The sequence below is a fragment of the Struthio camelus genome, chromosome 2 (assembly GCF_040807025.1).
Source record: "Struthio camelus isolate bStrCam1 chromosome 2, bStrCam1.hap1, whole genome shotgun sequence".
Classification (NCBI taxonomy): domain Eukaryota; kingdom Metazoa; phylum Chordata; class Aves; order Struthioniformes; family Struthionidae; genus Struthio; species Struthio camelus.
This window is the reverse complement of record NC_090943.1, coordinates 15,480,302-15,507,714: the sequence shown is the minus strand read 5'-3', so window position 1 is coordinate 15,507,714 and position 27,413 is coordinate 15,480,302. Positions and strand designations below refer to the sequence as shown.

The 27,413-nt window shown below is 37.3% G+C and overlaps 1 long non-coding RNA gene across 6 annotated transcripts in view; it reads left to right on the top strand.

The window, feature by feature from the left end:
• Positions 1 to 27,413, top strand: part of LOC104150003 (uncharacterized) — a 189,912-nt gene that overhangs the window by 34,184 nt on the left and 128,315 nt on the right. The window lies entirely within an intron of this gene.

Here is a 27,413-nt window from a genome sequence, read left to right as displayed (position 1 = left end):
CCACCAACGCCCAGGGAATGCTTCAGTCTACCAGTCCCAGTTAAATATTAACATAGTTTGTCTGCTTGCAAGCTCTGTGGTGCTTTTTAACTTAAAAAGTAAGCTTCTTGACCAATAACTTGATCAAATAAGGGAGATAAAAACCCCAAATCACAGAAACAATGTCTTGAACTTAAACTTATCAGTTTGATTTTTCTTAAAATGGAGCAGGGTGTCATTTCAAAAAACATTTTTTTTGATTGCATGATTACACTTGCGAGTGTTTTGCTATATGAACATTGAAACAGATTTAAGAATTTGGGGGTACATATAATATTTTTTGTGATAAATGTCCTTGAATTCTTCTTGCTAATTCACCATATATTTCCAGAGCTGATCTGAGCATGGAAGTGAACATTGACAGCTTGTTTTATTAGAAAACATAGGAGAAAGTTCTAAGAATCAGCAAAGACTGGTGTCTAACATGAAGGTAACAAGCTTTCCCCTTCCCCCCTATATTGTGTAGGTGGCTTTCTCTCTGTTTTAAGGGGCAGAAAAAATGTTGGCTCAGGGCAACACCTTTTTTTGGGGGGGTATCTTTACCTATTGCTCCTTCTTAAAAATGCTGACTGAAGTTCACCAACAAAATACTCTGTCATAGTTTATAAGTTACAAAAAGCAACTGAGCCTTCATTGGGGCTTTTGTATATTCGAAAGAGGTAAAAAATATTTCTGTCAACCTTGGAATTTAAATATTCCTGACACTAATGGCCAGTTTCCAGCAATCAAAGTAAATAACTAAATTGCAATACATTTCGTAGTAGAAAGATAGTTTCTAGAGGACAGTAGCTTCTTCTGCCCCCTGAGAGTGTTAATTCCAGCTACTCATCCGTTGTACCCTGTCATTTGATCTGAATGAGTGCATGGAGTATGAAATTTACTGTTGATGGCACTGTTCTTTTCTAGTCTGAGGAGTGTTTACTGCTTTGATGGTAGAAAATGAAGTCATATACACTGGGCTAGTAAAATGTTATAGATACTTTCACTGCATGCTGAAATCTAAAGGTATATAATGAAAAGACCTGATTATGTCTGTGAGCGTTCAAAGGGATATCTGTGGATTGCTATAATCAATTATTCGTACTGCTTAATAAGAAAACAAAAAGAATAAATGGCCTTCAACTTCAGCAGGAGGGAGAAAACCTTTAATTTAAGAATGAATCAGAAAGCTTTGCACTCTAGTGGTAAGAAATACGGGTAGATAAATTTGTCCTTTCTAATTTTGAATTCATTGTCAGGCTGAGGGTTCAATCACTGAATCTGCTTTTTGTATGGAGAGGCTATAAAGGGATGATTGTAGCTGAAAAGAGTAGAGAATGGCCTGCTTTCAAAAGTAAAGATATTAGAGGAAGAGCAAGGCGACTCCACAGCAAAAATCTTCCATGTGTTCAAAATATTAGGTACCAGCTTAAGGTAGTCTAACTTTTTCGTGGCTAGTAAGAATAGGCTTCAGTTACATGAAAAATAGATCTCAAATTCAGATTAATTTTTGACTCCCTGAAAAAGAGATTGAGATATTTGCCAAATTTCAAAATCTGCAAAGTCAACTCGGCCCTCATAGGAGCAATTGTGCAATAGCAAAGGCTGCCAAGAGTGTTTTGTAACCACTATCAGTGGGATATGCAAGACTCAACAAGCTACTTATCTGGTAGGGGTGGTGTAGGATTGGTGAAATTATGCTTCAGGAAGCTTGGACTTATATAGCCTTTGAAATCCTGCAGACTCTGAGATTTTTCCTAACCTAGATGATTCTAGGAAAACATTGTAAGAACTGTTACATAATGGCATCAGCATTAACAAGAAAAAATATATTTTTCAAAACACTTTTACTGTTTAGTTAATCTTTTATTCTTTCTTGCAAAATAGAAGTTCATTTTTGCCAGCATGAATACATTTTGCATAAAATGTCTGGTATCAAAAGCGAAAAAGAGCAGAAAAAGTACACACAAATGTATAGAGTTTAATTATGATTAATGTTTAGTAATGATCATCATTGGCTGTTTTCAGGTAGTAGCAGCTGTTCATAGCCATTTTTTCTTGAGAAGAGTGGATGATCTGGAACCGATTACTGGAGGCCTTTCTTCACCAAAACAGAATAATGCAGAATCACATATGAGATTATCCAGCATTTACTGAGAAACAAGTAAAACATCATTTTGAAATTCTCCTGTCCCTGAAATAGAGCCTTTTAGTATCAGTGGCTTTTTCTTCTCACAGCCACAATTAGCATCCTTATGGGTCTGCTTGTAGCTCTTGGGCAACGGATGTATGAGAGCAGTTGTCCTTCCTTGAAAACATTGGCTTCACCAAAGCAGTGCATTATATTAAACCAGTATAGAATGTGGTTGTTCAAGGAACTTTTAATTTCTGGGAAGGTGAGACAAGCTTCCATTCTGGACCCGATCAATTTGTAAAATTGTGAGTGTTAAAAACATTTTAGAATCTTAGAATAATTTAGGTTAGAAGGGACTGTTGGTGATCATCTAGTCTAAAGCCCTGCTCACACCGGAGTGAACATTAAAGATCTTGTGGTGAAGAATGAAAGAACAGCTCCCTGTATCACCAAAAAAGTCCATAGCCAGTGTTGGAGAGGAAATATCTGACCAAGCCAATATTCCTGGTGAGTCTCAGAAAGGTGAATTGGCTTTTGTGGATGCAGAATTGATGAATACTCATCAAACTTACTGAACACCACGTTATCCAAGTTGTACTTACATATGCTAATGACACTTGATTTTGCCTCTTATTCCTGGAAGTGTTATCATTCCTCTGTTATCTTACCCTTTTTTTTTTTTCCAATTTCTTTTAAACCATTTCCCTATGCCTTTTCCTGTTTATAATCTTTGAGCAGATCACCTGTGAGAATACTCTCAATTTTATCCTTTTTTTCAGAGGTCCCTCTATGTTTTTGGAAGTGTCAAGGAAACCTTCTCCCATGCCTGTATGATTTTTTCTTTTTGATGTGAGCCAGCTCAGTGATCTGCCCATGCTAGTTTTTGGGTGGGATGGCAGGCATAGGTTGAGTTATACATGGAGCAAGTGCAGTTTCTGCTGAAGGAAGACTTTTGCTTCCCGAATCTGTATGAGGGATATGTAACTTTGAGATAGTCTCAAGTAATTAAAAATATTAACTCATAATTATTTCTCTTCCCAGTTGCTCCAGACTCTTATGAGGCTGATATGACCCACAATTTATTTCATGTAATTTATATCTTTTACTGAAGAACACATCATTGGAGGGTATGTAACTCCTAATGATAGATGAGCACCTCCAGAGGGCAATTCAGCTGTCCAAGGCTGACGTGCTGCAGCATGGGATTTCTTCTTGTTTTATGACCCACTGGCCTAACAAATCATTTTGATGGGGGGCTTGACTACATCCTGAGCTAGTCATGAATAGCCATTCCAGAATTATTTCTGAATAATTGCATGTGCCAGTATATTTATTCCAACTAAATCTCCCTGCACACTCTGGTTATTCCTAGTTATTCAGGAATAGCTGTTACACTTAAAATTCACACGCCCTCTTAATCCCAGTTGAAGCGTAAACAGTTGTCAGAGAGTCAATAATGTTAACATTAATCTTTTCCTGATGTCAAAGTGCTTGCTAATAGTTGTTCTAGGCAAAACACTATAACCTGGATTTATCGCAGTTAATTCTAGCACTAGACGGAGGTATCATTGCTAAGGATATTGTATTTTGAGCTTGCTCTGCAGTCGAGCACATGTGGCTAAGGCTTCCCCAGAAAGCTAATCAGCGTGTCTAATGGAGGAGTTGTTTCGGGAGGTGTCTGTGTCTCCCCCTTGATAACAGAAAGCTCCAGAGGTGGTGGGGTGCTTATTTAAGTACCTCGGGTAAATGACTGTTCTGTGGGAGGAATCAGGACTGGGGTCACTAAGTCCTCCATCTGCAAGAGAGGGTGTTTAAGTTGATATATATATGTAGCCTTTAGGACATAGTGAAGTTGTCCAGGTCTCCTAATGTAGTTTTATTTTCTACAGTTCTTCTTGTCATAATTTTCAAGAAATAATTCAGTATGTATGTGGACTGAGTATTGCTGAAGCAGTTATTTCTGTCTTGCTTTTAATTTCATTTTAGTGTGGACTTCAAAATCTCATGATTTTTCGGTTCCAGTTGAACTATAATTAGTCACATGTTATCTAGAATGGGGAAAGTGAGTGTGTATAAGGAAAAGGAGCGTACATGTGAAAGAAAGTTGCTGTAGATAAAGAAAAACAGAGGAAATAACCTCAGGCACAGGCAGGAAAGAGGAAACCCAGGAAGTTGGTTCATCAGAACAGAAAAGCCAAAGGCAAAGATAGTGTCCTGAAGTTGATGGTGGTTTATATAAATATGCTGGACCATGATTTGTGGTGGCTGAGGTATGATCTCATGCAACTTTTGTTCCTGGTAGGTGGGATGGAACTTGGGGCAGCAATTTCTTTTGATTCCACATCTAAATCTGACAGCATTTGCAAGCTAGAAACCTGATTCAAACAAAACGCTCTAACCTGGCATGAAAAGTGAGTAGTAGTCATCTGTTCTGGGACTGTATTGCTATTCCTACTTTAGCTCTGGAACGCTATAATGGAAGGTATCAGTGAATTGTATCTTCTGAGGAAATCTGTTGTCTTTTTGAACCAAATCTTTCTTTGCCTGTGAGGATATATCTCAAGGTAATATGCTTCAAAGACAAAAATAAATAAGGGTATGTTTTCCATCAGCAGCGCCACTGCCATTAAAGAACTCAGCCATATATATAATTTAATAACCTTCTGTGTATTTCAATTTTTGAGACTCAGGGAGAGAGGACTTTTGAAACAGTAGTGTGCATCTTCATTATAGAAACTGTGAGACTGATCTAAATCGGTTATTGAGTGGAAGCAACCCAGATGTCCATGGCCATTCATTTCTACACATGAAGGGAACATCTGAGGTGAGTGTGAGCCAGAATTACGTTGTTAGGAAAGTGAACTTTCCTAGGATGCAAAGTGTGTTTACATGAACCATTTGTTAACTAGTTTCAGAGAGACATATTTGCATCTGATATATCTGACTGGATAATTCACAGAAAGTTAGTCCTTAAATTAGCAGACTAAATTCATCAGTGTCAATTTACCCACCACAGTTGGCACCGTGTTGCAAGTATTCGCATTCTGACTCATGTGGAAAAGCTTCCCTGTTAAGCATTTAACCTCAGCCCTGGCCCTCCTTTATTCAGATAGATCTGATAACGCTGGATGCTTTTGGTGAAACTCTGGCCCATTGAAATTAGTGGGGAAACTGCCACAGATTCCCATGAGAATTTCTCTATTTTACAAAAGAAACTTTCTGATAAAAGCAAAATACATTTAAGGTTTGAATTTATGTTAGACAATGAATGTAAAAACTGTGACCATACCTAATTAAATCACATTCTCCATTACACTGTTTTCCTGTTATTTAACCTATATTTAACTAAGAAATTATCACTTCTTGGTGCATCATTCTACATGTGGAATTTAAAATTCCTGTATCATCTTGAGCTTGTATTTTATTCAATCAAAATGTAAATATTTCTTTATATTTAAACTGGTTCCAGACCTCTGATGCTCATGTCAGTAGGTGGGTCTTATCTTTTAAATTTTTTCTGTAAATTATTTTTCAAAATATTGAAGAATGGCTATCTGATATAAAATCCTATGCAAAACAATTCTTGCTATGTTATGGTGAATAGACACTTTAAATTCTGATCTTCTGCTTTCTGTCTATAAACCAATTATTTAGTCTCATAATTTTCCTTATCCGGTTTCATAATTTTCCTGAAGGCAGCTTATATTTAATACTATATGCACTGATCCATCGAGTGAAAAATTGTCAAAGGCTTTCTGAGAGTCTAGATATCTGTGCTGCTGTAGTTCTTGTCAATGATTATTTCCTCTAGAACCTTAAAGTTAATAAGACTAGTGTGATGTAATTCAGTTCAAAAATCCATTACGATCTGGTTTTATACATCTTTATGTAATTATTAGATCTTTTATATCTTTAACTCTTCTTCTGCTGATTTTTAGCCATTTCAAGTGGAGCTGAGGCCGAACTAAAACTGCTGAAGTTAAAGAAATCACCTAGTGATCTCAGTGAGTTCTGAAGAACACTTTTGTTGTCACTACTTAGTTTTGGAGGTATTAGCACAGGTATATTAGCAGAATCCATACAATATACTTCATAACATGTTAGCTTAGACCGAGGTTATATTAAACACAAATTGTTTTTCTTTTTTGTAAGATATTTATGTTTTTTTTTTTTATCCTTAGGCTGATTTATTCTTGCAGAGTCTATTAGGGTATATTTTAACATATATTAAAAAAAACACCTGTATGAGCTACACCAAGACAGATGAGAAAAAAAGTCACTAACAAACAATACTATAATTGTTTAAAACTGGAAAGCAGTCAGAATCAGAACCAAGAAAGTATACTGAGACAATAACTGATACAAAGACACTTCGCAAGGGCCTTAGCAGCTGGGGAAAGGAGTTATACGGTAAATGCAGATGCCAAATTATAAATATAGCCAAGCATAAGGGTAACTGGGTTATTGTTGTGTTTGTATAGATGCTTTTTCTTTCCTAAAGGTGTTAGATGTGTGGGTGTTTTTTTAAGTTTTCCATAATACAGCCATTCAGCAGCTTCAAGAGTCAAGACATCTGCTTTGGAGATGTACTCGTGTTTTGACGAGCCTTAAAGCGTCGTGGTTTTTGACATAACACTGAAATGAAATCTTTGATGCTTGACAGCTGCTGGCTGCGTGGAATGCATTTTTTTTAAGTTTCAGTGTGATGTTTACTACACATAATATGAACGCACGTTGTTTTAAAGAACAGTTTTAATTTCCTTTACCCAGAGCTTTCTGTAGAAGTGATAAATTTATAGGACTTAACATGCTTTCAATAAAGAATGCTGGCAATTTTAACAGCTCTGAGTGTGCGTCTGTATGTATGTGTGAAGGACTGTAGAGAGGGCATGAAAAGGCAACGGGAAATTTTGCACGTGGTGGCCGAAAGATGCCATCAGATGTAAAGCTGGAACTGACATTATTGTCTTAGCATCCCTGACCCAGCGCTCGCTGCACATGAGAGAGGAGCTGCAGTTGGGAGGCTGTCAGGCTTAATAAAATAAAAGCGAATGTACCACAGAAGCAGTTGCAAATGCTGTTATAGTAGTACTAATGTAAGCTGTAAAGCCAGATGGTGAACTTCTGACTCATATGGGTAAGCAACATAGGAGCAGTCCCATTGTCATTGAATTACTGTGGCCATGGAGACTTACAAAAAAAGAAAAAAAAAAAAAAAAAAGAAGAGGGTGATCTTGCAGCATAGGAGCAGACAACTCCCATTGGCAGCAGTGGCTGCTGTCTAGCTCATCTCTAATCTGCAGGCTGATCACAGATCCGCTTAAAATTGATAGTTTATGTTGGTGTTATGGCAGCCCTTAAGGCAATTTCTGTACAGCGTTTTATTTAGAGTTTATTAAAAATGGCATTTGCCCATCTGCTGTTCACCAGCGATAATCACTTTTCGCTCAGGCTAAAGGGAGAGAACAACGACCTCTGCCTTTATGTGGTGATGGCGGAGACGATATGAAGCCAGTGCCCAAGACTGTGGAAGAACCGAACGGGAACTACACCTGATGGGATGAGGAGTTTCCCAGGGCATGCTTGCCAGGTGTCTGTGCATGAGGGACATCAGTGGACAGAAAGTTAAGGGAAGAGAGAAAAGCAGAGGTGGTACCGTGGAACGGAGAGATGTTTGCAGAGTTTATAGCTACCATACTTACTAGAAGGGCAGAGTTAGATTTTGAAATAACTATATTCACCTTTGGTATTGTTTTTGTTTTCTTTTTGTTTAATACAATAGGACTCTGTGTACATTCTCCGTAAATGAGCAGGGCAGTAAAAAGAAATACGTGATTTATATTGTCAGTTCCTCCTCCTAATAGAAGCAAGCAAGCAAGGCCCCAGGTACTGGCAAACTGTTGGCCGAAGGGGAAACAAACTTTCCTTAATTTAATGAAGCCTCAGCACCCATGGCAGATTTTCAAATATGCCTAGCCCTCCTCACTGCTTTTGGGGTCACTCCTGTGAGGTGTGGAAAATTCTGGCCCTGAGCCAGCAGCAGGATGGATTGTGTGAGTGATTTTAAATGTGGAAATAGCCCTGTGACCTCAGTGGGACTATTTATATGCTTAAATTAAACATGTGCTTAAGTGCTTCACTGGTACAGAGCCAGAATGCCCGGTGCCTTATAGAACTGAGTCCTTGGAAATCTAATTCATACATTTCGGTGCCAAAATGGGGACAAAGTTCTTTTGAAAATCTGTCCACTAAGTTCGGTGTCTATATGTGGAATGCTGAGTTTTTCTGAAAATCTAGCCTTTAAATGTCTACCCTGGTAATTTGCACCAATGAACATTTTAGCAGAAACATGCAGTCAGTGTTTTTATTCCAATTCTAAACACCTTTTGCACATCCTAAGGTGGGGGTTTTAATATGAGGTAAATAACACATGGGCTATTGTAGATTTTTTTGTGGTTTTAGATACACAAATTAGGACCGTTCCAAGCAGTGTAAGGTCTAACATTTAATTAAATTAAAACCGCACACGTTTCTGAAGATGAAGTTGCCTTCAGTTTTTCCAGAATGTCTCAAAATCAATCTACAGTAGTAGTCGTTGCAATACAGATTACATTAGCCTTGTTTTCATGCATAGGGCCTTGAATCTGGTACTGAGCCGACATTAGCCTTTGCTCTACTTGCATTTAGGAGGCACTATACTGATAACTGTGCTATTTTATGGATGTGGCTAAGACTGTATTTATCGATGCAAGGTTTGCTTCGATAAAGGTTGGTTGCAAGGTTTGGTGGTGGTATGCTTACAATTTTCCGTGAATTTCCGTGATTAAGACACACTTTGCTGCTGCAAAAGAGATCCATTTTGTTAGAGGTAATTTTGACCCTTAAATTCATGAAAAAAACAGATTTTTTTGGTGGTACAGCTTTGCTTGCACTAGATTTTTTTCTGGTCTACCATAATTCTTTCATACTTTTAACAAAGCTATGGCAGTGAAACTATTAGATGTAGGAAAGGTCTGAAATCACCATTATAACTGTAGGTTGTTTATGAGGCTTCTATTTTCTTTAGCTTTCTAGTTGCTCACTTCTGAAATAACCAGAATGTTGAGGACCATCTTGGAAGCTGATTATGAGGCTACCTTTAACTTTACTATCCTTGCATAGTTACTCAAAATGCAAGAGCCATGGAATAACTTTTGTGGCAGATTTATATTAACAATGGGAAAATCTTAGTATTATATGGCAAAATCACTATTACAAGTAAGCCGTTTAAACAGCTCTTGTTGTTTCTGTGTAAAAATTTGTTGTCCCATAGTATGAAAGATGTTTATGAACACTATTCATCTGTAGCCTAGAGTTCATGGTTTGTGACAATTTATACTTGTGGAGGATCTCTCAGTGGCTTGGGAATTGCTTTAATGCATCAGAAGCAGTTTAGGCTTACAATTTTGCCACTAAGTAATCTTTCTTTGGATAGTCTCTAGAAAGTTTTCCTCTCTTAGTGATGAGTCAGGTATGCAAAAAGGGCGAAGTGATGCATGAATAAACGCGGAGCACTGCACACAGTGTAGCTGAAGATGTTACTACTTGTCAGTCTGAAGAGATTAGAAAAAATTCAAAGTTAGCATCTTGTGGAAAAAAAAAAGTCACTCTAGTAATATTTAATACATATCAATGAGAGAGCTTATTGAAAAGAAATTTAAAAGAGCAGCCAACAGGATGAAATGATTAAAGACCGTACATTAGAGGCTCAGAATAAAAGTGTACCACCTTTCAAAAGCAATTTTTAAAAAAAGAGCCTTTCCCTAAAACTAGCTTGGACAGCTGCACAGCAACAAGGTACTGCTCACTGATGCAATTAAAAATCAGTAGGACGAGATGAATTCTATTCCAGGATTCACAGTTCAGTTGAAGGAGTTCTAGAAGAACTCAAATACGGATTTATTTAAATTGTTGGCTTCCATGTAGAGTAAATTACTAGCTTCAGTGTGGAGTTTATGTTCAAATCAGCCTCATTATTAAAGAAATGAATAGTGTTAAAATGTATTGCCAATTTTTGAAAAAGCTCCATATGGCATATAAAGAGTTTCAGACAGTCTGGCTTCTGTATTGGGTGAAATGTAATAAATATAATGAAGGATGATAATTAGTAAACACCAGTGATAAAAATTGGTTAGAGTCATATTGGATAAGGGCAGATTATGAAGAACTGCAAAAAGACCTTATGAGACTGACTGACTAGGTAATGAAATAGTAAATAAAATGCAATATAAATAATTGTAAAGTGTTGCACCGGGAGAAAAACAGTACTAGCTTCATGTATGAAATAGTAGACTTGAGTGTCCAATACGATCCAGCAGTGAGACTTTGGTATTATGATGAAAGTCCCATGAAAACATCAGCTCAGTGCTCAGTACAGTTTAGAGAGCAAATATAGTGTTATGAATTATTAGGAAGGGCAGAGAGAACAAATCAGAAAGCGTGACTATGGCAATATTTGTATTCAGCATTTACTGACGCCTTGAATAGTGCCTGCTCCTCTTGTTTCGTCAAGGATATATTAGAAATTAAAAATGTTCAGAGAAGGGCAGTGAAGATGATCAAAGACGTAGAACAACTTCTATACTGAGTAGGATAGGATGCTTTAGGATGAGAAGAAATAACTTGGAGGTCTACAAAACCATGACTGATATGAAAAGTGTGGATAAAGATCAATATTCATTGTTTCTTCCAATACAAGAATAAGGGACCATCAAATGAAGCTGGTGGGTTCTTGGTTCAGAAGAGTTGAAATGAGGTTTTTATTTATTCAAATAGTGAAACTTGTGTGGACTTGTTGAATTTCTTATCAAAGGGTGTTGTGGATACACGGTGTTTACATGGATTCACAGGGGAATGGGAAAATGTGAAAGAGAGATCCTCTAGATGTTACTAAATAGACAAAACACATCAAGGTCAGGAGCACCCCTGAGCTGAAAGCAGCTGGAAGCTTGGAGACTATTTAGATGGAAGTATCATATATGATTATGATCACATATGATGTTAGTCTTATTGTGCTTATGGTCACTGCTGGAAATCACTGCTGGAAACAGGATATTGTACTGGGTGGATCTGTAATTTGGATTGCTGTGAGCATTCTCATGTTCTTCTGCATGTGCTTACGTGTGTAATAAATATAATGCACTGGGATTTTCTAAAAGCTTTTGAAAAGCTTCCTACTGTTTTAAGATGGAAAACTCATGAACTAATAGCTACTTAGAGGTAAAAAAACAAGAGATAGGAGTAAATTACCAGTTTTCATAGAGGTATTGTCAATATGTTGTCCCATAGAGTCTACAGTAGGACCTGCATTTTTCCACATATTTATAAATGATGTAAGAAAAGTCTATGATGGACGGCTAAACAAAGGGGTGGATATAGCGTTTGGGTCAAGAGAACACTGAGCTGCAAGTTGCCAAAAGCTGAAGTGTAGAAGAAGCATCATCCCCTGCTTGTTCTGCTTTTATAGTCTTTCTTAAAGTATCTGTTACTGGCTGGCCACCTTCAGAGGCTAGGTAGAACAAGTTCAGTCTGAACTTGTTAAACCACTGCTATATTCTTATGAGTCAAATGTGCTCTTGCCTATTTTGTTGACTTGTCAGACTACTTGTCAGAAATGAAAAAAAGAAATGTCTATTAGTTGCTGTAGTTGTTTCAGTCTGGAATCAGATTATGTAGAAGGCTCAGTGCTTTTCCAAATTAATTTACAGGTTTTTTTTCTGCCAGTGGTTGCTGAACCCTATCAATTCACTGTTCTATTATTTCCTTTGTCACTCACAGCTCACAGACTTTGCTGTATTTCAACTTGACCCCTCTAAAATACATTTCTTTGGAAGTTATTTTCATAGAGTAGTTCTGCGCCTGATTTTCTCTTTTCTTACCTTGGCTTCAAACATCCAATATTTCCAAGAACTGGTTCTGATTTCTTCCTGAGGGAGAGAGACAAGTGGGCCTGATATATTTAAGTGTTTGCTGTCATATTATGTTTATATTATTTTACTGAACTAATTGTGATAAAAATGACAATTGAAGGCTTGTCTGATGATTCAGTTTAGCAAACCGTAAATATTTCAATGTACAAACATATGCCCTACTGATTCTATGTTTAAAAACTGGCCATGGAAATTAAATTTCTCTGAGGACCTACGGTGGTGCTGAATAAACATCTAACAGCAGCAATATGTTCAATACATGAGTGCTACTGCTAACTTCATTCCGTTCAGGATATCAGGAATCACAGACACCTTCTTCTCACTTAATTGCTGTGTTTAATTTGTTTGTTCGTGTAACACCATACTTTGGATTATAATAGAGACCAAAAGGTCTGAAACAGTTCATTCTCCGAAATAAGCCAAGAAATGCACAAGAGGCCCAAATGTGGTGAATATCCATCCTGAAGAGCAGCTAACTTCTTGACTTTTTTAATAGCAATTTGCTGGTTTTTAAATTGACTATTATGTAGTGCTTTTGAAATCTTTCGGTAGTGTGAATTCTTTAGTTTGCATGAGGGAAATATCTAATGCTGGTTGACTACTTACTGTGAACAACTTAAAATGACTTGCTTTAAGGATCTTAAATGAAATGTTTCTTGAATAACCGGGAGACTAATTACAATTCTGAATCATATACTACTCTGTCTACCACTTGGTAGCCAGCAGCCAGAGCAGACATGATGTTCATTGGTGATTGGTCTAGTGGTGCACGCATGTGAATCCTTTGAATATTATCAAAAAAAAATACTCAGAGCAGGAACTCATCATCCTGAGGCAGTAATTTTAGCAAGTAAGCTATGATAAGCTTGTCTTCTCTGAATAGTATTGCAAAATGTCAGGGTGCTGAAACTGTTGAAATTGAATTTGTCAATATTAAAGACTTCTATTTAGCCTAAAGTCAACGGGGCTTGGCTTTTGCCTTTCTGGTTCCACCTATCCAGATAAAAACTTCCCATGTATACGAGCAATCTTTTTTTTTTTTTTTTTCCTAAACAGAAAAAAGTCTAACTTCATAAAAATAGGATAATATAACTTAAAATTTATTACCTCTGAGGTATCCTTTGCGTCTGCAATATCAGTTAGCTAATTCTTAGTCAAGAGATTCTTCCTAAAAGGAAACTTTAAATTAGGTAGAACATAATTGCCCCACAAGGCCAGCATCTTGGAAAGATGCATCTTGAAACTACAAGTTCTGCAGCTTGTTTTTCCCTGCTAGCTGTATTTCTTTTCTATTCTTTGGTGTAGACTTTCAAGATTTCTTGTATAACTGGAGAAAACAGTAGATATGATGTATCAGATAACTCTTCATCAGCTCTAGAGAGAGATCTTTGTTTTTAAATCTGAATTCTACTCTACTGCTGCTCTTAAGTGTCAAGCCCTGATGCTTTCTCTGGGATTCATCAGGTGCACAGATCATCTGCATTGCGCAGTTACTTATAAAAATTTAGCTCACTGTCATCTCTTCAACTCCGCAACCTAGAATGATGCAGCATAACTTTGGGAAACAGCAGCGTTAAATTGGAGATGGAAGCTACAGATTCTAATAGTAAAAGTGCATTTTCCTACTGTGGCCTAATTTTCCTTTTTCTTTTTATGCTGATAGTATATCTGAACCCACACTGTGAGCAGTGTGTAATAAGTTTCTAGGCTTTTGGCATCTGCTATAGACAAACTGTGGATTCTTTGCAGCTTCAAATAGCAAATGAAATGAGAAGATTGATGGAATTCTTGTCTAGATGTGTGACATGAAAATATGACTAAACAAATGTAATTTTGCAGCAGGAACACTCAAATTATGTTGAAGCTAAAAAACACATCTTGCTTATCACATGAATTAATGAACTGCAGTACATTTCTTTCTCCTGTTGCTATACACAGTAAAGGGCTGGGAATTTGAATCCTGTAATTCGGCATATGAAAATACTGTCAAAACAACTGGCTCAGGAAGTCCTTAAACCGCAGAAGGCTGGAACTGTAGCCGGGGAAGGATCATTGTATACTTGCGTTGCTCTGATGCTTTTCCTTAGGCATCTGCTACTGGCCACTATCAGGGGCAGGATATCCAATTAAGATAGACCTTTAATCTGACCCAGTACGGCCACTCTTATGTAAGAATACATGTGATCACCGGTGGTTTTGATCTTCGGCCCCTTCCAGGGCTGGATCACAACTAAGGATGAGTGAAATTATGACTGGAGTTAATTTTAAAACACTGTTATTCAGGTTTGAATTCATTTCAAGGAATGTTGTGCTGTCCAAAAATATGAAAATCCGCTATATATAACGTCCTTCTCAGAAGAAGTAAATTATATATGTTCAAATATTCAGAATGTATTTGGAGTTATAGAGAGGAACTGTGATCTTGTGATTCAGCAACATGAGATTCATCGATGGGTGCGACGCTCAACTTTGCACCTTTCCAGTGTAGCTTGATATCTCTGTGCCTTAGTTTTACATCAGTAGTCTCTAAATGAATATATGCTTCTCATTCTCCTTGTCTGTTCTTTTAGAGAGTATGTTCTTTGTAGCAATATCCCTTGACATGGCTAATGTACCTAATGCAAGGATTCCCAAGTTTGGGGCCTTTAGCTACGTCTACATTGCACATAGGAGCAGTGGTTTAAGCTCTGGTAGGAGCTGTTTTTTCAGAGAGGGTTTATGTAATCCATTTGAGCTGCACCTTCCCTTTCCAGATCACAGACATTTATGTTAGGCTGCCTTTACATGACTGGTGATGTTACCTGTAAAAGTGTAAGTTAGATTCAGGTCTGCTCTAGCAATGGAACAAATAATTAATACTTTTGTTTAAATCAAATACCCTCTTTCATGAATCATCACCATCAGGAAAGTAGACTTGGCCCTGGATTATTGTCTTTGTGACTATATTAGACAAGAAACCTGAATTTGACACTGTTAGTCAGGTCACCTTCCTCAAGCCTACAGTCAGGAAAAGCTCTGCCACGGAAGGGAACAAGTGAATTCAGATTTGATTCCAAGAGAGCACGGTCAAGCGTTACCGTAGCCGTGGCTACCTACATTGTAGTAAGCAAAAAGTGGAAAACAGGGTGACTACTGTTGTGCTTTTTGAGCCAGTATGTAAGCTGTTTTCAGTTTCTGGTTTTAAGCTGGGTAGTGTTTGAACAAAAGCAAGATGTGTTCAACAGCTGATGCTAAATAAAGGAACTTTAAACTATGAGCACACATTTTTATTGATATTGACCTCTCAATCATTTAAAACAGTGTTACAACAGTATAACTTCATCTTGTGTGGATGAGCCAATTGTCCTTTAATTATTGTGTGGAAATATCAGCTATAATTAAAAATGTAAAGAATAGCATGTCACAGTTTATTGGCCGTGAGAAGAGCTTCTTGTCCCATGCGGTTTGGTACTGCTGGGCTGAGCTTAATTGGGCGCAGTTCTCCTTCAAATGCCCTTTGGATAGCATGATCTGAAGTGGAAAAAGAACAGGGAGCTAAATCTATTCTACAGTGCATAGACCAAAAAAGGAGAGAATGCTGCAAAGGAAGCAGGAAGTCTGAAAAAGTCTTGATTTAATTTCCATAAATGTTTGTTCTAAAGATACAGCAAGTACCAATATGAAAAAGCTATTAAAATAATAGTGTTTCTCCTTTTTTTTCTGGAATTTTGCTGATTACAACTCCTTCCATCACAGTTTTTTCCTTTGAGTGCTATTATTCTGTACAGTTGTATGCGCATGTATTTAAAACTAATGCAAAGGGGAAAAGAAAATCCTACAGTCTCAGGAGCACATATCTGGAGGGTGACAGTTTCTGTTGAAATAAAGTTGCTAATGGAATTAGAATCACAGTGGCCCAGTGTGAAAGATTTCTTTTTATTACACCCTTAAGATTTATCAAGGAAACGGTCCAGACTCCTACAAATTTTTTGTGAATAGTGAGTATTATATATTTTAATGTGCAAGATTAAAGCAAATGAGCTTTTAGTGTAGGTTTCAGCTGTGATGACCTTCTGGAGAAATTAACTATCTTTTAGGCATATTTTAAAAAATGTTTTATTAATCAAATGCTTGGGGAGCAAGAAATAGACTGAACTAATTCAGATACTTTTAGCAAACTTTGAGAGGGTAGATTTTGTCTAAAACAGTGAAGGAACTGAGTTTACTGAATTGTCTGAACTGCTCCCTTTTGTTATTCGTTTCAGATGCTTATAGTTTAAGCTACTATGATTTAGAAAAGTTATGAAACATGATAAATATATTTTTTTCTTTTTTTAAGTGAATTTAGGTTTGGGGCAAAATATGAGACTGAAAACTGAGTCAGCTACTACTGTCATTAATGGCCATCCAGGTGTTATTGCTATAATGATTTGCCTGGACTCTAGTTGAAAGGGACCTTCTCTAAGGAATACCCTGTTTGAGTAAACCAGCTGACCAAAGTATAGAAGAATAAGCTATTTTATTGCAACTATTCCAGCGTAGCTTCCTAAGTGAGGATTCTGATATAGAATAAAATTAGTTAGTTTATGAGCAAAATTGTTATGTTACGATACAGACATTTGTTGTTCCCGGATATTGTGTCTGCACAGGAAGCTATTCTGGAATAGCAATAACAAAATAGGCTGGTCTTATTCTTCATGTGGACAAGATGTTAAGGTCAAAGCGGGTAGTTCATCCCTACTTTGCCTTTATAGTGAGATTTCCTATATGAATGCCAAGACTGACAGGGTGTCTGTGACAAAGCCAAAAGTCCATTAGAATTTGGAAGAGAGTGGTTTTCAAACTTCCTCGCTGCCTGCAGTTGGGACCGTATTGTTGGGGGGAAGGGTGGGGGTTGTTTCTTTTTTTTACAATGAGAGAGAGAAGGAAAATAAAGAAGCCAAGAGTTTAAAAGTTCAATCCTGAGCATTGGTCATTACTTTGTGTTTCTGATTTTTTCTAAAAATTGAGCCCATATCTACTTTAATCACTTTAATTTTGATTTAAGGCCATTCATATTAGATTCCTAAATTAGGTATTGTATTCCTGTTGAGAAATGATGTTGTTCTGTTGTTCAACACATCTTGATGTGTTGAAGCCTTCTCTTCTTTTTCTAACTTGCATCAAAAGTTGAAATTTTGCATGGCACAGGAATTCTGAGAAATTTTATTCTTGAAATATTGGATCACTGTAACCTGAGAATAAAGTGATTTTTGCTTTGTTCGTTTTGAGATGTGCTACATATCAGGATTTTAGTGCAAAGGTATAAAATAAATGATTTGAAGAGAGGAAGTAGAAATAAAATGTTTTTATTACATGCAAAGTAAACAAATACAACAGAAATTGTTCACTAGAAACTATAGTATCTAAAATGTCATAAAAATGGATGAAAACTTAAATTTTTTTAATATTGCTTCTTCCAGAGAAAAGTACTTGACCAAATTTTATTTGATCTAAAGTATTCTTAAATCAGTATGGTAGATATCTCAAACATGAAGTGAATGGATTAAGTTATCTGCTAGTAGGTGCCCCATTTTGAAAACTGGACATCTGTTAATATCAATGAGGATTAAAGGTGAAGCAGTAAATAGTCGTCATTAGACAACATCTCATGATTCATCTACCCTGAAAATCAAGCAAATCAAGCAATTATTTTGAAAAGAAGTCACTCCTTCAGATTAAGGAACACCAACTGCAAACTATACCAATTCTGAGTGTAATGGACCTGAATCAAAATTTGAAGTCCAAATTGCTTATGCAGTTGTGCAGATGTGTAGCTGAATTTTTATACATACAATAGAAATCCGGGGCATTTCTTTGCAGTGTGGTTGTGGGATGGAGGGAGTGAGTTTTGGTCCGTTCAGTCCTGAGGAACCTTCTGTGGATATGAAGGAAGATCTCAGTTCAGCAGATCAGGATTTGAATGTCACTATTGCAATAGATGACCACCTCTGTTTTCCTGAGACCTGATATCTGAAACAGCCATCTGACTAATATTTGTGGTTAGAGGGGAAAAAAAAAAGGTGGAAATTACACATGATATTTTAAAAATAGTGAAAAGGATTGGTACGAGTAATAGTAAATTGTGATGAGGCTGTGGATGGAGAGACTGAAGCTGTGGAAAGAAAAGGAAGAGAGGAAGCTTTGAGAGATTAGATAAGCAGCCATAATTTTCAGGACTTACTTGATCCAAACCTCAGAAAACATTATGGTTCATCTATCATTGGATTTTGACCTGTGCTGGAAATTCTTTTAGAAGCAGAAATACTGTAATGAATTGGCTAAAATCATATACATTTTCTTTGAAACTTTTTGTATTTATGCCAAAGTAAGCAAGAAAAATGCTTTTACCATAAGCGTTTAGCTTTTCTATAACCCGTGATCTTTGCTTCATTCCTAACACACTTTAGTGGGCTGTGTTTTTTTATTGCTTTGCTTTATGTTTTACATGTTTATGCAGATTTGTGGGGTTTTCTTGTAATGTGTGGGGGAATATCCCACTGGCCAAATCACTTTCTGCCTGTCTTTAGGTCTCTCACTTTCAACAGTCATAGCATATAGATGGGCAGCATTGGAAGTTAAAATGCATGAAGGGGAATTAGACTCTTCAGCCCTCAATGGGCCCATAGGCAGAAGCCTCCCTGAAAGTACTGTAATTGAGGATGCTGCTAATAAATAAAATGTATTTTAGGCTGAAAGCATTTCACATCTAAAGGCACTAAAAGTTTGAACTGTAATCATAAATGAATAAGTAGTGGAACGAAGCCAATAATTTATCAGTTTTTCAAAACAGCATTTGCATGAGGCATTTTTGATTTTTCTTTGGTTTTGCATCCATAGATATTATGCAGGCTGCATACTGAATCGTGACAGAAGGATCTTTGGTGTATGAGGTGGTGGGTTTTGTTTCTTCAGTCTTTTCCTTTGCTGCTGTTTAATCTGGAATTGGTCCCTCTTCCCATTCATTTTAATTGTCTGCTATGAATTTAGAGGTTTTATGTTGGTATATTTGGCATAATTCCATTTTATCCTTCCTTACCATGCTGGAAATGGGCTCCAGATCAGACATTGTGAAGGACATGCATTTAGAATCATTCTTTTGAAAACGGGCCTATCCCCAGAAGCACACATCTACGTCTTACTATTGTTTCACAACTCAGAAGAGTTGTCATAGGTGCAATCTTTCAATGTCTAATAATAATGAGTGAACTGGTACAGTGAGAATCTTTCTCTCTAGCTTTGCTTTTGTAGATGTTTTCCGGCTATATGTGAAGTCCAAAGGGTTGAAAATTTTGATTCTGAAGTGTGCAGAATCTTTTCCTGTCAGCCTTTAACCAATATCAGGAGCATTTGGATATTGCAGAAGAAAGAGGGTACCCCTCTCTCTTTAAGTTTTTATTTGTGACCTTTGTGGTCAATTGAAGCGTGTATCTTCTCTGTTTCTTGGAGACTAGCATCATTTTTCTTCACAAATCAAATATAACACCTCTGAAAACATCTCCTGGCAGACATGCTGGCATGTGTTTATCTTGCACTGGATTGATGCTGAAGTACTTTATTTTAGAAGACATTTCTTTAAGTCATAGTTTGTCAATTTGGATTGATCCCACTAGCACAGAGAAAAAGCATGTTGTGACACAGGGCTGTATGGCTGTTTTAGCATGATATATTACAGTCTGTGTATTTTATTACTGTGGAACAGTTTTATGATATGACCTTTTCCGTTTTTGGCTTTAACATGCTAACAGCAGTTATATTTTCTCTAGAGTGGTTTAATATTTTAAATAGAAGGTATAGGGGCAGGTAAGATTTCTTGCTTTTCCATAGACCTAAGTTGACTCCATAGACTCTTAAGCTGAGCAAGCCTTTTAATCTTACTCTCCCTAATTTTACCCCAAGGCAAATGGGGTTCAGCTACACTAAATATACTTTAAACAGTTTCTGTGAGACTGAATGACTTGTTTACAGAAGTTTTTGTATTAAAGATACTGTGTAATGCAAAGAATTTTTATGAAGAAGATTGATCTTGAGACTCTATGCCATATTCTAGGAACAGAAAATACTATAGAAGAGGGGAGGAGGATTCAGGCGTGTATGGAATGTATGATCTATCGTGTGTCAGCCTCTCAAGTTTTAATAAATAGTCAACACCTTTGAAAAACAAGTCAATAAACTGTTTTTCTACCACTGTATGTATACTTCAGAAGCATGACCTGATTCTACTAACATATATCCTCCTAAGGCAAGAATCCCACTGCACTTTTCTGCCTGAGAAGTGGGCCTCAAAGGGAAAGGAAATATATCCATGAAGTCTCTTTATTCCTGCTGTGTGACCACATAAAAGTGAAGCAGAATTTGGCTTGTAGTGAGAATTTTCCTTGTAATACTATAGAGCACATCTAAAGAAAACCAAAATTTTCTGCTCAAGTAAATTTTGTTTTGCTGATGAAATCTGTGGTGCTTAAAGTGGGAACCCTTTTTGGTAGCTGAACAAAGCCACCAGTATGTTATCTGACTGACAGTCTGGTGTTTGATTAATCAAACTGTTAATTTGATTTTAAATGACTGATGCTCTTTTAGTATTTCTGAACTTAAGTGCCGGTTTATAATTACGGTACTGAATCAAAGGCTATTGCCAACTTATTATACAGATTAGTTTGGAAAGATGTGTTTTGATTTTAGTAATCATAAAAAAAATAGCATTGGTGTTTACTTTAAAGCACAAATATGTTCAAAGAAACACATAGTTTAAGTGATAAAGCAGTGCCCTCACACTTTTTATCTGAAACAGGAATGCAAGGATGCAATTTTTGATAAGTTGTATAAACAGCACACTTTATCTTCTAAGGAGATAACTAGTTTGGGGGCATTCATCACAGTTTGATTGGTGGGCACTTAGGTTTGTATAATGAACATATATCCTGCAAAACTTTTGTAAAACTGCTTGAGGTAGAGGATTAATCTTGCATGGAGCTGTTTGTGTCTTGTAATTTGCTGAGGATTTGCAAATTCCCAGTGAACTTGGAAACTAAGGAATGGCATTTTGTAGCATATACTACAGTGCATGTGCTGTGGCACATTTTCAAGTGCTTATATCTATAAAGCCTTAAAACAAATGCAAATCAGATCTATCAGTTTCCTCAGGGTTCGCATACAGGCTTTCAAAGCTTGTATCTGTAACTGCAGGAGAACGTCTATATTTGGAAAAAAAACACTAATTTCTGCAAAAATAGTCTTGTGAAATAGTATAAGTTATGGATAGTCACTAATGTGGTAAATTCAATGTCTAGTAAATCTACAAAATATTTTAAAAGTGTCAGTCTCTGTCTGGAAAGGAAAAAGATCTGGAGGCATTGTTTTTGCCTATTTATAAAACCCAGATGTGTCAAATATATTATTTTCCCTAATTTTCCTTATGAGCTGCCTGAATATTTCAGGGGTATATATTGCTATACTGTAGCTATATTTCAGATAGTCTGGTCCCTTAACAATGACATTGTTTTTTCCAAGTGTGCTTTGGGGCAAGGTAGGTTAAGTAGGTGTTTAACAAAATATTCTAAATTTAAAGAAAGTTTTCCAAGCTTCCATTTTTTGTTTCCCAACTATATACAGTTTTAAGAGGCTTGATTTTTGGAAATGAATTCAGCATTTTCTGGAAATGAATTCTCACAAAGATGATTCAGGCATCGTAACAGCCAAAGTCCTTAGTCATTCTCGCAAATCTTGTCTGAAGAGCATTAAACAACACAATCTCTGTTTCTGTAGGGCTTTCTGTTTCTTTTTTCTCACATCATAATTTCATAAATGTATCAGTCACTGCAGTCCTTCCAGAGTACACAGACCTGAGTTTTGACTTTAAAACCAAGCTAAAGCACTCTTTTGACATTTCCCTTTTGTTTTTCATGTATCATATAGAGCAGGATGAAAAAGGATGAGATATCTTTGTTTCTTCCTTTGCAAGTCATCTTTTGGGGAAAAAAATATTTTTTCAAGGAAAGAACCATGAGGAAAATCTGAAAATGCTAATTTAGCATTCCTACATGACCTTCACTTAGTTGACATATTACTGCTAGCCCATGTGGTTTTTATCTTTTTTATGAAAGAATACTGGAGTTGGTCGAGTTCATGAAGCTCCGAATGGGGTTCTGGGAGGTTACCATTGTGCTGGCGTTCTTCGTTTGTGATAAGGTGTATTCTGAGTAGTTATACAAATATTTGCATCTGATACTTTTTTCTGTTTCATTACTCTGTGTCAAATTCACAATCAGGTTACTGAAGGTGTGGAGTATGTGTTTATCTGAGTTGTGTGTTATGGATGTTCTCAGGACTCCTGTGCCTGTAATGAAAACACAGGTGTGGACCGCTTCCTGGATCGAGGTTGTAGAAGATGGGCTTAGTTTTGCTTTTCCACCTGTGTTCAAAACACTGCAGGTTTGAAGTGCCATGTCATTGTGGTCTGTTCATTTTTTTCCACCCTAACCTGCTGAAGTTCCTTGCTGTGGATGACAATGGCTTAAAAATGGGGTGAATTTGAAATTCAAGGAAGCTAGCTAGAAATGTCTGGCTTGTTCCCCTGAAATCCCCACCAGAGACCCCCCTGGAAAACTGAACAGTCTAAGGCTGTGGCAATGGTTACGGCTCTGTGAAGCCACAGCACTAGGAAGATGGTATTTTTTGTAGGTTACCAGAAGCCAGAAGCCTGCAGGGTCAGGTGGAAGACAGGAGCTTCTGTGTTCCTTGGGTTCATGAGTAGGAATGTTTTCTGAGAATGAAGAAGGAAAAGGAAAATTTTTTCCTTTACTGGAAGAATCCTATGGACTGGGACCTGAATTAATATCAATTATTTGCAATACCTGGCTGAGCGTGGGAGCCCTGTTCTGTAGTCCATGAGAAGAGGCAGTTTTAGAGAGTGACTCAATTCGTGTAAGATATGAATTGTCCTTTGAAGCTGCCTGTCTTTCACCATTGAGTTATATAGGGAGCCTTTGTTGATGAGGCTACTAATTAGGCACTACAGAGAAATTCCTGAAGTTAATGAATGAATTTGGATCTCAGTGAAAAAAAACTTTCTCAATTTACTCAGACAGAACTTATTTTTTCCAGCTGATTTTCATTTGTAATGACTTTACTAATTTTGAGCATATTTTTACAGTCAGAATTTTCCATTTATATATCATAGCTGATGAGTAAATCATAGCTGATGGTGCTCTACAGAAAATTTATTTTGTTTGGATGACTCTATTAAAGAGAAATAGAAATATTTCTCTGCTATTTACCTGCACTGGCTACTGCAGAGACCTGAAAAATTTGGGGAATATTTAGTAGACAGTGATAATGCATATGGATAAACATTTTTATCGCAAGACAAGCTGATCTTTTCTAATTTTCAGCAGCCCAAAATTTTTATGTTAGGTTTTGGATGTACTTCACTCACTCTCTATCTTGTTCTCTCTAAACTTGAAATTTCGATCACAAAGAACTTAATTATGCTTTTTTCTTTTAATATGCATGTTTTATACGGATCCCTTGATAGACCTGCACAAGATTATTTTCAAATGAGATTATAAAATGCTGCAGCGTGGCACAAAGATTCCGTATAGAAGATCTAATATTCTTAAAAAATTTAACTACCATTATTTTAAAAAATCCATGCAAGTTATCCAGATTAATTCTTGGAGCCTGGAGTATGTATTTGCTTGCAGACCGAACTGTCCACTCTTTTCTCCAGCAGCAACCTCCCAAAGAAATTCCTTCACGAAGAAGACATTTCTGTGGGGAAAAGGAGGAATGTGAACTGGTATATCCTGATAGGTTACTGCTACTAATTTAACTGGATATCTAAGCCTCTGTGCTGGCAGTTCCAGCTCTTGTTCTCCTTGAGAGCAGCTTTGGCTTTAAGTATAATTGTTAACCATGGCAGGAAAAGTGAAAGTGAAGGAAACAAGTTTATACCTAACAAAAACTGTTGCTGCAAACCTCTCTTGTTCTGCTCTCCTGACTTCATTATAAATAAATGTCTGTCAGGTGGTTGCATTATTATGGCTGTACTCAGCTCGTTAATCTTTTGTGGTTTTTTTTCCTCCTGGGAAACTGATTTGTATATTTGTAATTTGGAAATTGATCCTATATTGTCTATGGATTGAATTCACTAGTTATTCACTTCAAGTATTCACAGTTTTAGTATGCTGAGGATGAGTATCTAGGAGAAAAAAAGAATATCTGCATGGATTTCCTGCTATATATAGGGAGGACTTACTGGTGCTGGATCTGAATTTCTTTGGCTATCTGTACACAACATTTAGTTGTGAAGTTTAGCGAGTGTCAGCTGCTGAGTGGGTTCCAAAGCACAGTTTTACCTGTTTTGGCCAGGAGCTCATATTGGTTTTAGTACTATGCATTATTGGCTTAGATTTGCCACATCTTGAGCTTGCCAAAGTGGTGATGTTCAACTCTGGAGCGGTCAGTGCAAAGAATCTCGGCTTGGCGCCGTGACAAGAAAGGGCAAGGAGTGAGTTACTGGCCCACGCTGAACTGGTTATGAGAGGTCATGGCACTGTGTACGTGGTATGGGAGGGAGCCCAGGTAGCTAACATGACCAGGGTCTTTGCCAGGATTATTTGTAATGCTTTTGTTTGGCCCTGTGGTCAATCTGCTAAAGGTCTTCACTTAGAGGAAACTGATAGAAAGGCAGCACTGTCTGACTGGTCTCTGAAAGTTTCTTTAAAAAGCTTCTTTTCCTAGTCACACCTAGCCATCTGCCCCATACTTCATGGCTCCTTCGGAGTGGGATGATCTTACAGGCCGGCAGTACTTGTTCCCATCTGCTTAGCCTTCGCGTTGCTCCCTGTGCAGACGAGATGATTTTTGCTAACGCTCCTTTGACAATAACACGTTAACTCTACTTGAGAAATCCTCTCTCCGTTACATAACCGTTCCAGACAGAGCGCTTGCTGTCGGGTAGGGTCCCCCCATCATTATGCTGATCTTAATTTCCACAGGACAGAGCCATTTTGAGCCAGTTGGTTTCAGCACACACTGCAATAAGCACGTATCAGATTTAGCACAAAAACATCACACTCGTTTGTGTGCCAAAATGTGAATCTGTGGCTAAGTAATATTTGCAATCTGATTGTGAGTTGTTCAGGATCACACAGTAACAAAACATTACCTGGAGAGTCAGTTATCAGGTCTCCAAGTCGAGGCTTAGTACAGTCTGTGTGAAGGATTCAGAGCGCTCATGTATTCAGTTTCTCTGGCACTTTATTCTGCTCACCTACTGTCTTCCAGCAGGTCCTGATTTTCTGAACCTGAATTTACCTGAATTACACGAAGGCTATTTTACAAACATATTTTAATCTATGGCTCATTTGCAAGTTATTTTGCCTGGTTACTTGCTGCTAATTACTCGAGAACAAACACTGACAAAATGACTGAATCCTCTGTCAAGTGGAGGAGGTTAATCGAAGACAGTTCAGAATGGCTGTGCAGGAATATTCAGCACGTGTGGATGTATTCACAGAACTTGCAGTCATGTTAACTTGCTCGCAAACAGAAGTACATGAATGATTATACAAGAATTGCAGTCCAGCTAGTGCGTATACGTTTTTGTCAGGGAATAGTCGTGGTGCTGCTGTGGTAGTCTCACATGCATGCCGGTGGGAGGACGTGGCGTTGAGTACGCTGATACCCTGCAGAGCCAATTTTATCGCTCTGCGACTTCATTGCGCTGCGATTCCTTCGTATCTCTGAGATCCGTTTGGACACTGTAGTAAGCGTTGAGGGAAATCCTTCGTTAAGATGCAGACACCACTGAGCAAACCATGTTGCTGATTGTAGTTAGAAAGAAGAAAATAAGCATTTAATAAGTGATGAGTAGCTGCCCACTCTACAGTTCAGACCACGAGTTATTAAGGTTAATAGGAGTATTTCCCTTGTCTACTGTAGAGACTGGGTTTGGATCCTCGGTGAAGGTTTGGTGCTCTTACCACTGCTATCTACAGCCTAATATTTTAAAGCTTTTTTACCATCTGATAGAAGTTTTAAAACTCTGTCAAGGCAGGAGAGAGAATGCTTCACTGAACACGGTTATGCTGAATATATTTTCTTTAATAGATTTATAGATTCATGTAAAGGACTATTATAATTGTCTATCCTGACCTTACTGAGATGTCAAAATTTCACTCAGTAAATTTTTAAGAAGCCTATTTCTTCTCTTTGAGCAGTGATTTACTGTACAGGATGCATCATAAAACTGTATGTACATGTATACAATCAGCTTAAGCTTAATTTAGGGTGAAAACTTTGTCTTGGTCAAATCGGACATGTGAATTCCCAGAGGGATTACAGTTGCTAAAGGGTATCCCTTACTAGAAAAGATTGCTGTAATTAAAAACATATTATTGCAGATAAATTGCTATTTCAATTACATACTCTAGAAACAGAGTTAGCCTGTCTTGACCCATATCGTTTATTTAAAAACCCTCCTTTTTGCTTTGACTCTCTCATGTTATGCTTAACAGCTCTGATTTGATGAGGAATTAAACACTCACATTTGCTTCCTGACTCTTAAGCTTGTACAAGGCAAAACGAAAGAAAAACAAAGATTGTCTGGAAAATCTGAGGTGATTTAGTTTTGTAAATCCTTTCAGGAGGTCCTGTGTTTACTGAATGAACTACGTGGGGTTAATTCACTAAAGTGTTCTGAAGGAATTAGCCAAATAAGAAAAGAAGCCTTACCTAGAGTTGCTGTTCTTTGCCTAGAACAAAAGTAAAACAAATCAGTGGCAGGATGAGTGGATCCGGTTAAATAACAACGTCTCTCCAGCAGGAAGTCTGTCTATCAACTGAAAGATGAGACAGCAACATAATGACAATAATGCCCTGTGGATCAGCTCTGAGGGTAAAAAAATTCCTCCTCAAACCAAAAAACCATCGAAAACCCAGTTCCCACCCGCCAACCTCTAAGTGAAAATATAAGATGACTGAATTCAAATCAGCATCTTTTAGCTCATTTATCTGGAAACAAATTTCTCCTCTGAGTTATTCACATGCAGATTTGTTGTTGGTGGTGAAATGCCTCGGGGTAGCAGAGCAGAATTTCACCCTTTCTGATTGCTCAGTGAGGCTAACTGCTGCTTTCTCTGTGAAATACTTACCTGAGAGCTGTACAGCTGTGATATGCAAGCGTAGCTTTGGCATTTACTTTTTTTCAATATGGGAGGTGAGTCCTGCAAAACCTGAGGACTTTTGCATGAAAATGAAGTATGCCCAAGTAA